The sequence below is a fragment of the Coenobita brevimanus genome, chromosome 76 (genome assembly GCF_032717465.1).
Source record: "Coenobita brevimanus isolate Jiangsu-jjx chromosome 76, ASM3271746v2, whole genome shotgun sequence".
Taxonomy (NCBI): domain Eukaryota; kingdom Metazoa; phylum Arthropoda; class Malacostraca; order Decapoda; family Coenobitidae; genus Coenobita; species Coenobita brevimanus.
The window spans coordinates 4,522,259-4,535,364 of record NC_137029.1 but is presented as its reverse complement, the minus strand read 5'-3'; positions in this window follow the sequence as shown (position 1 = coordinate 4,535,364).

Sequence of the window (13,106 nt, the reverse complement as noted above, 5' to 3'; positions counted from 1 at the left end):
ATTACTGAAAAATCTTCATATTTGAGGGGAAATCTCAGTAATAACTAAGTATATCGTTAACTAATATAATACTTTCCTACCTAGTGTTATCTAGCAAAAAGCAAACATTTTTCAGGAGTTGTATACAGAATTATACTATACCTTTCCTAACCCACACCTACCCCACAGTCAACCCTCAGAGACCACTCCCTCACACCCACCCACTCCCTCAGACCATCCTCATCCGTACCCCACCACGCCAGCTCCATATTTAAACCAACCCATCCATCCCCTCATCCACCGACTAACTCGTGGGCTAATTTAGATACAAAATTATGGTGATTACTTAGCCAGTTTATCAAATGTCCCACTTCCTCTAATACCTTTAACTACTATTTTTTTTTTTTTTTTTTTACCAACAATGTGCTCACCCCTGTAAAGCATCAGTCTTTTAACCCGCCCGCTCTCCTGTGGAATTATGGATACTCTCTCTCTCTCTCTCTCTCTCTCTCTCTTTCAAACACACACACACACACACACACACACACAGGATCTTTTATAATTATAAAACCTACAAACTAGTTATTTTCTTTTCCTGCAGCTGAAATTGAATTTTCTGTCTTCTTTTTGTCATGTTAATGTAGACAGAATTGATGACATTTTATGGAACCCAAATATTTTCAACCCGGATATGGTCCAGGCCAGGATGTGAATAGCGGCCCTGCCCGTCCACCGCCGCCCGTCAGCGTCATGATCTATATCCCATGACTCAGCAGATTTATTCACGGGTTATTTTCCGGTGGGTCATCGTGCGGAAAGTGTGAGTTTGTGACTTATGTTGTCAGATGTGGAAAGCTGTTTTACTTCCAAAGAAAAACACAGCTGAGGAAGAACACATCCTGTAATATAATGGCTTAGTATCAGTGTTACCGGATGTCATTCTGTTCGACAGGAAATAACCAGAATACCGCAGAATGACATTGACGATGTTTGGCCATGTGGAGAGAATGGGGAAACTGATTAGGAGAGCATATAAGAGCATATATGAGAGAGAGAGAGAGAGAGAGAGAGAGAGAGAGAGAGAGAGAGAGAGAGAGAGAGAGAGAGAGAGAGAGACAGACAGACAGAGAGACAGAGACAGACAGACAGACAGACGGGGGGGAGGGGGACAGGATGATGTGAAGACGCGGGTGGTGTGATATGGGCATTCAGATGGAGGGCAGGGCGATTTGAAACCGAATTATTTGGAGCCAACCCCACCAAACTTATGTCGGCTAAAGACAAACACACAGCAATGAGTCGTCACTAAATCAAGATTTTACACGAAATATAAATTGGTGTTACCTGCATTTCTTCATTTATATTCCTGTGTATGAGTAAAACTGTTCTTCATCATTTATCGTTACCACCAACTTCACTATCTACACCGTCTTGTATGGCCGTAGTACTGTATAAACGGCCTTACACTAAACATTAACGATTTAACAATGTTTCCCTCAAGTAAATTGGGTTTCAGTAATATATTTCCCTTTTTCTTCGGTGTCTTTTAGATCTTAGTTACTTGAAATTAGTGTTTACGCCAAGATATGTCTCGTTCCTGACCGAACTACAGATTATTTATTGTCATAAGCTTACTGAAGTGGAATCTGCACTTCAGGTTTCCAAAGCCCTTCATACAGTTCTCCAAACTGTTTACTACAGCCAGAGTCATGACTTTATTTTTCTGTACATATGGCAAAGTAGGGAGAGACGAAAAGTGTATGTGAATGATTTGGAAGGGAGGGTGGGGGAGGGAGGCCATGGATGAGGTGGAAAGACGGAGTGGAGAAGAACATGAGTCCAAGAAGTGTGCGGTGGAAAGAGGAGAGCCTAATGATGGAGGAAATGGAGTCTATGAGGTGATTTGTTCTCACCATCTCCTCCGGATTAAGGCGTTTGGCTATAATTCGACAGAGAGAGACGTTTCTCCTAATCTTTCATTCGTTCCTCAATACCCTTTTCCAATATTCTTTGCTGCATGCGGCTCTCCTTCTTCAAAGATATAATATCCTCACTTTCAGGGGCTTTTTCCGATAGCTTCTCTGCATGCATTCCTATCCTCTTCTCCATGTCTTTTTCTCTTTAGTCTTGCTACGTCCAAAAAGTTCGATTAAACTTTTGGGAAACCTCAAAGTGAAAGAGGTTTAGAAATAAACTTATCAACCTCGTCGACTAAAAGGTCTCTCTCCAGTACTAAATATATATAGATCAGGTGGTCAGCCAGAATACAGAAAAGATAATGGACGTCGCTGAGATGACTCAGTTAATGCCGGTGCCATCTCAGTGCAATAACCCTCTTTACTAACCACTTATCTCCATATCCTCTTAGTACCAGGGCGTTCTGAAAAAGGTCATGTCGGTTACCGTCTGAAAACCGACACCCTCTCTTTTGCACACTAACGAATTTTCGCTTCAATTCGACAATGCGGGACACATTTCACTTTCATGCAGGATTCTTGTCATCTCACTGAATAGCACTGGTAAACAAAATGTAAATTCGCTTCTGGGAGGTGGCAGAGTCAGTGAAAATACTCTAAAGCGATAAGTTATACACAGACGAACACACATACTTTTGCAGGGTGGTGTTCGGAGGGGATATGTACCGGGCAGAGAGAGAGAGAGAGAGAAAGAGAGACAGAGACACAGACAGACAGACAAACAGACAGACAGAGAGACAGAGACAGAGACAGATAGATAGATAGATAGATACGGTAGATAGAGCGTGTGTGTGTGTGTGTGTGTGTGCGTGTGTGTGTGTGTGTGCGTGTGTGTGTGTGTGTGTGTGTGTGTGTGTGTGTGTGTGTGTGTGTGTGTGTGTGTGTGTGTGTGTGTGTGTGTGTGTGTATGTGTGTGTGTGTGTGTGTGTGTGTGTCTAGGTATGCACGTGCCAAATATCTGCACAAACAGTAACATTCCATTATGTACTACCTTCAAGGTGTTTGAATCCGAGGCCAGGCCACAGTGCCTCAGAACCTCAGAATATTTTTTGGTTAAGAGCCTGATTCACGCCCCTGATAGTGACATATAATCAGATAACCTCTGAGCACTTTAGAAGATTCTAGTCCTTATACAAGGTAAGACCTTCACTTTTAGTGGTGGTTGAGTGTGTGTGTGTGTGTGTGTGTGTGTGTGTGTGTGTGTGTGTGTGTGTGTGTGTGTGTGTGTGTGTGTGTGTGTGTGTGTTTTGTGTGTGTGTGTGTGTTTTAGTATACAAGAAATATGCAAAAATAAAATAAGTGAAGACTGTAAAATCTCTCAGTATTTCGCTGCGATCTAATTATGCAGATACGTCACATGCCAGGTAGCAATTAATACTCGGTGTAAAATTAGGTGTCGGTATTAACAAGTGCTCCTGGATTATTGGGTAGTGATAATGAGTGAGGAACACCTGGCAGAATGTAATTAAGGCGTGGGTGGGCCGGTTGGCGATATTTAATTATAACTCCAATGCAACACGTGCCTGCACAAGACAACAAATCCTGGCTTGACTGAATGGCTCTGGATACGAGACAAGCTTACCTGGGACATGTACATGGAATAACGATGCAAACTGTAGTGTGTATATCAGAGATAATACGATGACAGTGTTTTGGTCTATATTATTAAAAGGAGGATCGCCATGGGGAACGCTAGCCACCATTATTTTACTGTTATAAATGAGACCCATGACAAGGGAAAACGTAAATCTATCTGTTTCTTATACCTCGTTTCTGGAAGCAGTTTGATAAATGGTATCACGCTAACAGCATCTAAAGGCCACAACTTTTATGAATATGACCGTCAGAAACTGAAGATTTGCATTCACCTTCGCTTTTACTGCTTTATTGATGGACAATTTTAATCGTATTTTTTTTCCATCTCCATGCTAGACGTTCAAGTTAGGTAAGACTTATGGAACTGAATGGATTAGATACAGCCTTCATGAACCCCTGCACTGCGGGTGGAGGCTCCTAAGCTGAGTCAGTCAGACTTTGGCTAGAACAAAATGACAACGTCTTTGGACGGAAAGCTTATTGTTTCACCATGGAACATCTCTCTTTAGCTGAAGACAATCGTCTAGAGTTAAATGAGGATTTTGTACAGTCTTTTCACGACCAAGGAATTCACCTAAGTTAAATAACCGGCCTCATGATGCCAAGAATATAATTTAGAAAAATAACCATACTGGAGAGACTAAGGTTTCAGTAGATGATGAGCACTCTATTTTGTTTTTGTTACCGTTAGATGAATCTATGTGTTTAGGATATACACCAAGTACTGTGCCCTCGATTTAAAATATCTATCTATCTATCTATGTATATCTGTATCTATATCTGTCTATCTATCTATCTATCTATCTATATCTATATCTAATCTACATCTACATCTACATCTACATCTACATATATATATATATATATATATATATATATATATATATATATATATATATATATATATATATATATATATATATATTTATATATATATATATTTATATATATATATATCTGCACCATCTCAGTGTAAGACATTATGATACACGGATTATGATTTACGGGAAATGACACGATTATGTCTCTTTGTATCCTTCCTTTTGCTGTAATCTTACATTTTACAGATATATGGCTGGATTTGTCATAGTAACATTGTACTACATGAGAACCATTTTTGAGAATTCAACAGCCATGCCAACACTACCGATTGAACCAGAGACGAAACATTTCACATCTTATCCGACCCAAGGGTGCCGATACTTTTTTTTTTTTTTTTTTTTTTTATCGAGGGTACAAGGTTCCAATTTAAATAGCATAGATAAAGGTATTAGCAAGCCCACTAACACGATAATAATACATCCCTCAGCCCCAGCAGCACAATGGCTATTTTTATGAGTTTTAATCTTGTAGGCCTAGGAGGATCTCCAGCAGCTCTTCGTCTGTGATTATATATATTTTACACGCTGCTGTTTTCTCGAATGCTGTATTTACCTTGTGCTAACACTGATTTCAATATAAAATTAGAACAGACAACCGGTAGGCGACAATGGCTAGCTCTATATACCGAACAACAACATCGCCCCTGCAAAAATACATATGGCTCAGTGTGTTAGAGAGCTTTGCTCTGGCCGAAAGGTCCGAGGTTCGAGTCCACCCAAGGATCATTGTTAGACATCAGGATGGGCATCAGGTCATAAAGTGCGGCACGTTCCAAACCTAAGTCCTCTACCAAGTAGCAACGCCTTAGCCCCTATCAAAAAAAGGAAACACGGAGTAAAAACTAATAATAATAATAATAATCTGTTACTCTTTCTCTTTGAAAGAGGATACCATCTCCGTCCATAGTTCCACCCCCGACGTAGAGCAGAGAAAAAAGAAAAAAAACGCCATTATCTATTGTATCGATAAATCTGAACGTAGACAAAGTTTCGCCGTGTTTCCTATTACAAAACGATGCAATCTCGCTGATACTATGTCAGTGTTGCGAAATGAATAGCAAAAAAGAACGTTAATATGGTAACTGAAATAGAAGATAAACTGCAGTTCTTTAAAATATTTCGTGTTGAGTTTCTGGATGCAAAACCAAAAACTTTTTTTTTTCTTTATCTGTCATGAGGCTTCACGTATACAACAGCAGCGCATGCTTAGTTTTTTTTTTTTTCCTTCTGGTATTCTTGGTTTTCTAATACATACAAACAGTTTTGAATCACACCATCGAGATGTCCATACCGTAAATTTACAACATTCACTATCACACGGTGTATTCATTCTGCCCTGTCTGACCACCATCTTAGCCCATCCCACCCACCGTACTAACCCCTTTCTGCTCCAACCCCCTCCTTTGTCTCACCTCTGATTTGCATCTTAGGGAACTACCTACAACATCCATCTCAGTTCATATTTCCCCAGTATCATCTGACACCTTCACCGTCTTACATAAAAGTCACACAGTTCTTTCCACCAACCACACTAATTTTTAAACCGATGTGATGAATATCTTGTACATGAATATCTGAACTACCAGTTGATTTGCAAAACCCATATTCATATGGTATACATACCTCATCGTAGCTCGCCACCCACGTTTTCACAACCCATTTCGCTCACTCATCTTCCTCCACTGTACCCAGTTCTGAAATACGAGAGTTAAGTCAACCACTGCACCGACAGGACAAGTTTTTAGCACGCACCTTCATTGGAATGTCCAGAAACTGTATTTGAGCTCATCACAACTGCAGCCCATCCCGTTCAACCCTGTTCCCCTAGCTGTGTTGAAAACATTACTATGTACCGAACAGCATTCGTTCTGCAATGTCTGCATTCACAGTACATTTCCTCCGTCGTGTATTGAACAGCAGTGGTTCTGCAATGTCCATATCCACAGTACATTTCCCTCATCGTTGGCCACCACCCTCCACCATGCCAACCCATTCCACCTCCTCGTGTCCACCCACACAACCCAGGCCTGAAAGACCTGCATCAACATCTCAAAAACAAACGACTAAATGGCACTGACTTGTCCGAACTGGACGCTAATTGCATTAGACCGACCCCACATAGCCTGACTAGGCTGAAATGGATGTGACGGCGTGACTGGACCTAAAGATATATTCATTAACTTGCAATGACTTATTTGTGCCTGAATGGACATAACTGCTCTTGAATGGTCCTGAATGAGGCTGAAATGGTGTGGCAGGTGCAACAGATGCAAGGAATCGGAATGTACAATAACTGGCCTAACAGGATTTCACTGAACTTGGCTGCCTGTCCCTGAACAGACGTTAATTAACCAGATTTTCCCTTCTGGAATAGAACTGATAGAAATGGCTCTTGATTGCTCTGATTGGCTCTGGACAAGATTATTATGCACAAAATAATAAATATTGCAGTCTCTCAAACGGAGTGATTTGACTGCTCTACTAACCTCTTTCTAATCTGTTCAGTAAGGAAATCATCTGACGTCTAGGGTGAGCAGCGGTCTTTTTCTTGAGTAGCAGAGTAAGGTAAACATGTAAACACACACACACACACACACACACGGACATATGTTTCAGTTTTCTAACTCATACAAAGAAATAATGACAGTTTACGCCTGTCTTCTCTATACATGAAATTTTTCGTGAATTCTTCGTCTCCCAACAAAGAGGTGGAAGAAAATTAAGTTAATGAACGTCAAGATGTAATGCAAGGCTCAAAGTGAAATGTTTCTGTATTCGTGAAGTTAATCATTATTCATCAGCTCAAAATGTAAGGAAATTGAGTGTGATATATCAGTGATAATAAGTCGGTGGGAGACAAGAAAAAACAGGTCTCAAGTGGCATCTGTATAGGTTATGAAAATGAATCTGTGTGTGTGTGTGTGTGTGTGTGTGTGTGTGTGTGTGTGTGTGTGTGTGTGTGTGTGTGTGTGTGTGTGAGAGAGAGAGAGAGAGAGAGAGAGAGAGAGAATCTGGAAACGATTGCCTATTAACTCGAGGAAAAATAAAAAGTTCAGATCACACAAACAGAACGAAACTGTGTCAGGAAGGTTAAACCCCTGGCAATAAGACCTTTTCCCCAGCACAACAAAAATTATTAAACTGATGGGGGAGTCGCCCGAAGAGAAAACAGTAATTGGCTTTACTGTCACAGCCCCAGTCTTTTCTATGTTACATTCCCCTTCTGGAATCTGAAATCGTTTACATTAGTCATTAGTTAAATATGAAACAAAGTCCTTCGGGGGCCGACTGCTTATCACTCGCCAAAATATATTATTGGCTAAGGTAATTGATACCAAAAACAAAATTTGATGAGAAATCGCAAAACTCTGCGGAATTCAATCACCACGTTTCCCAAAAGGCCATTCTATATTAAATGAAACAAGCATTCCGAGGCAGAATGCAAATCGTCCACCAAAATACGTTATTAATTGAGATGCAAGCTACCTACAAACCACATTTCGAGACGAAACAATTTGGCAACACACACACACACACACACACACACACACACACACACACACACACACACACACACACACACACACACACACACACACACACACAAAAAAATATATTGCTTCGCCTTGTTAAAGGCGGGCAATAAAAACTCGGCAAACACTGCGGAATTCGGACGTCGCGTTTCACAGAAAGCTGGTCCATATTGAAAAATATATGGAGGCTGGCATCCAGTTGTCTTCAATCAAATCCTCACCAAAAGTAACAGGCATCTTTCTGCATATCCACATAGTTGCTGTTTCCTGGAAGTTTGGTGAAAATTCGTCCACAACTTTTCGAGATATTTTGGGAACAGATATGTACACACAGACACATGTCGACAAAAACTATATCGTCTCGCTTTGCTAAAGGCTGGCGATGGTAATTGTATGACGGTAGCAAGAACTAACTAAAATCAAGCGTTTTAGTAGCGATGGGTGGTTGGGGTCACTTTCACATCTCCTTTCCTTTTGTGGAATTAGATTAGTGTAGGTATTATTCTTCTATTAAATAACACCACGTCATTCACATCGCTCAGCTAGACCAGGACGTCATCGTAGTAATGACCTTACTCAGGACATCAATCGGTAGAGAGTTGGCCTGCAGTCCTGACGGACCCGGGTTCAAATCCCGCTGGGGCAGGGAACAGTTTAAGGATTTGAATTTCATAAAATCAGACTTTACTGATCTACCAGAAGGCCCGCCGACATGTAAAAATACTCCCGCTAATACCAATACACCAGTCCTGTATGAGACAGCCCTAGCATGTATTCAATATGGAAGGTGGGTGTTAGCGCCGAAGTGGTGACATGTAGAGGTGTGCGGTACGTGGGAGGACTACTGGGCCTTGAAAGCAGGCTGTGAAGCCTATGCCCAGAGTCGGACACATAAAAAAAAAAAAAAAAAATCGTGCACGTACCGAACAACTACCGCATAACAAGCCTCAACTATGTTCAGTTACGACGCGAAAAGAACTCATTGGTCTCATTAAACACACACACACACACACACACACACACACACACACACACACACACACACACACACACACACACACACACACACACACACACACACACACACACACACACACACACACACACACACACACACACACACACACACACACACACACACACACACACACACACACACACACACACACACACACACACACACACACACACACACACACACACACACACACACACACACACACACACACACACACACACACACACACACACACACACACACACACACACACACACACACACACACACACACACACACACACACACACACACACACACACACACACACACACACACACACACACACACACACACACACACACACACACACACACACACACACACACACACACACACACACACACACACACACACACACACACACACACACACACACACACACACACACACACACACACACACACACACACACACACACACACACACACACACACACACACACACACACACACACACACACACACACACACACACACACACACAGATTCATAACGCATGTTACAGTGATCAGTTCCAGACCAAATTAGTGTTTACTGTGGTGCATGTGACGCATAAAGTACACTGCATAAAGTAATGCATACCTGTCACAATGGTGTCTGACATCTTGTGCGCTCAAGGAGTAACCTACTACTTTTTGAGAACGGACATTTTAGTACATTTTAGTTTATGCTTAAAGACATTCAAAAAACAACTGGTTATATTATGGGGCCAGAACCAGACATCAGTACCTTGCCACATCAGTAACATTATCCCAGTCAAGCCTTATTACACCTGTGTCTCTTGAATATGCAACATTTATTGTGTTATGGTCTGTGAGTCACAATGTGGCTGTGATGTCTGTACTGGTACTGACCATGTATAAGAATCGTGTATGGTGCCCCCGAAGCATTGTGCCACAAATACACTAACTACCGAGCTCATTAAATCAAAACTCATTAGCTGACGGCGAATGTCATAAGGAAGGCTAGGTTTCATAAGTTTTCTATGCACGTGTTGCACATTTAGTCTGTGTGTGAAATGGTGCCGATCAAAGAGGTTAGAAGTTAAATATCCGTTGTGCTGACTACTGAGCTTTGGGTTCGCACAACTCTAATTTCACTTAGTTTGGTCGATAATACAAGGCGCCGAACAATTCATAAATACAATTTCCAGGCAAAACGTAGGTTATTCATTTAGTAAGACCAGAGTACACATTATGTGGAGCGTAAACCTCTTCAGTCAGGTGATAAATTATTCATTTAATTCTAGTTTCCTCCAATTTTATACAGTTTAAGAGAAATTCTACTATTAAAGGGATAAATGAAGACAATATTAGTCTCTCGTATGAAAAATTTCTTAATAGTATAATACTGTGTGGGAATGACAAGAGCAAAATAGTAACGGTGTCCTCAGGCTGAACAGATTAGCGACCTGTGAAGCACAAAGCACCAGATTCATCAACTTTTAGTCATATTATTGAGATACCACCAGGGGTTGATGTTGTTTTATGCTTGTTTTCATGCGTATAGAAGAGCTTCACCTCCAAATAATTATGAACCTACTACTGACCACATGACAGCACGAGTCACAGACATTTTTGGTTAGATCACCCAAGTCTCTCTACCTCCACAGCAGTATGGGTGGGGGTACGAGATAGAGATAATATGAGAATCAATGTACTGTACTGCATTGATCTAAGAAATAAGAATCAAGAACAACATTACCACACTCTTTAGTCACCTGGATTTAATAGGCATGTACAGTTCTGAACAATAAATTCAGCATTAAGATTAGCACAAGGATTCATGGACCTGGTATGGCACAATATATATAGTTAAGACATTAGAATGTCTGGATGTGTTTAGTGAGATGCAATGTTAAAGACCAACAGTGACCTCTAAATGTGCCTAAGAAATTTAAATTTTCATATATTTGTTAAGGAAACTTTAGTTAAATCTCGGTTGGGCTAAAGCTTGCATTTTGTTTCTACATGTGAGAATATCAGCAGCGAAACTTGTTCCTAATATACTTAGCCTACTATTGTATTTTTTTTTATTTTTTTTATTTATTGTTACGGTACTTTTACTCACCGGCATCATCTGATGAAGTTCCTCTCTTTTGCCTGATTAAGCCATTGCGGAACAGCAAAAGAATTTGCATACTAAACGAAGTTTACTATTCAATGAGATAAAAAGGATGTTGGTTGGTTCATCAAATTTGCGTTGCGTGATTTTTCGCGAGCACCTTCATGTGACGTCACAGTATTATCATAATAATACTGCTCAATTTTCTTCACCCTTACTATTGCCTCACTTTCATTCTTTTAATTTTATTCTTTCATTTTTATTTTACAATTCATTCTCTGCATCACATGGATTCACCAAGTGATGGATCACGTACTCTGTAATATTTGTGTAAGTCCTTATTCCATTCAAATTGTTATTAGAATAGTGGTTACTATAGTCTGTCTACCTTGATGTGGCCTAAAACATCTGTCACTAAATTATGAGCTTCAACAAGAGCTTAACGTGATTATTATGCTTGTTATGAAAAAGCATTATGAAAAGGAAGCAGAGCCAGAATTTTTTCTTATTCTGCCTTTTAGTTACAGAAAAAAAAAAAGTTGCAAAAGGGCGAAAATCTCCCCTAAGTTTAGGTGGACAAACCGGTGGTCGCACGTGTTCCAAACGTAATAAATTACTAGACACTACTGGCGAGACCACAGGTGTGGGTTAAGATTTGGAGGCCATATATTCTGGCCGTACACGGGAATTTAAGGGATGTCTTGATTAACGGTGACATAACCACCCGTGTCATCTATACAGATCGAGGGCTTAGGTGGCCATTAATCATTATCAGTACCAGGTGGCTTGATAACCTTTTCTTCATGGATAAAGTAAGATTATATTCACAGATTGCATCTGATCGTGACTTGAGTTGTTTGCTTTAGAGAATGAATAAAATAAATAAATAATAATGCGTAATGTGTGTGTGGTGTTACTGAGATGCCGGCTGGCATCAGCTGGCAATAAAGGAAGAGTATAATAGGACGGGGAAGTGGAAAAAAAATTGATTATATATATATATATATATATATATATATATATATATATATAGTCTGCCATTCTTCTTTCAGGGGACTGGGAATGAAATGGGAATCGAATATAACCGGCAGCAAAGCCTTCTGGTTATATGTGTCATGGCATACAAGCGACCTTCCACACCACTAATCCATTCTAAACTCTAAAGAATCTAATCAGTGCTAAAACTAAGTTTACACCGGTCAGGAAGAAATATGTCACGCCAGTACCATTGCATAAACAAAAGTTCCTTGAACTTTCCAGGTACGACAAATTGTTTAAAAAGAATAAAATAACCCAGGAAAAAGTGAGAGCGAGATGAACTAGGGTCGAGAAACCTTAGAAAAAGAAGAGGAAAATTTGGGTGGACAGGAGGAGAAAAAAAAAGGCTGAGGAAGGGAAATGAATAAATTGTGGAATAGTAGGACAGGTGAACGCGAGGGAAGGGAAGGTAAAAATTGTTTTTGATATACATAAAAAATATAAAGCGACGTGTAAATATGTATGTATGTAGGCCTATGTATGTATGTATGTATGTATGTAACGAAATTAGTTAGTATTTCAAGATATTATGGTAACAAGAATCATCATCATCATTATAATCACAACCACCTTCATCACCACCTTTGTTACCAAATTTCCCATGATCATAACGTCTTGGGAGTATCTACAGTAAACCTCTTTCATCTCTGAGGATTTTACTCGTTGGATAAAGGAAGCCTCTTGTGCCGTAGGATGTTTAAGACACCCTTCAAATACAGGTGTTGGGCCGGTACTGAGAAAGGACGAGCAGGGTAAGTGAGTGGGGGGGACAGGGGGGATGTCTAGTTCCTAACTCTGGCCCCTTTAAGTCGCCTTGTGTGTAATGCAGGAAGTACTTTGCTGTGTTTATCCACTTGAACTTGGAGGAGATTTTGGTCCTTTTGCAGTTCAGTGGCACACTAAGGCAATAATTGGATTATTCACCCTTTCCCTAGCACTCCTTCATGATCAGCATCTTATTCTGGTGTTAATCTCTCGCTA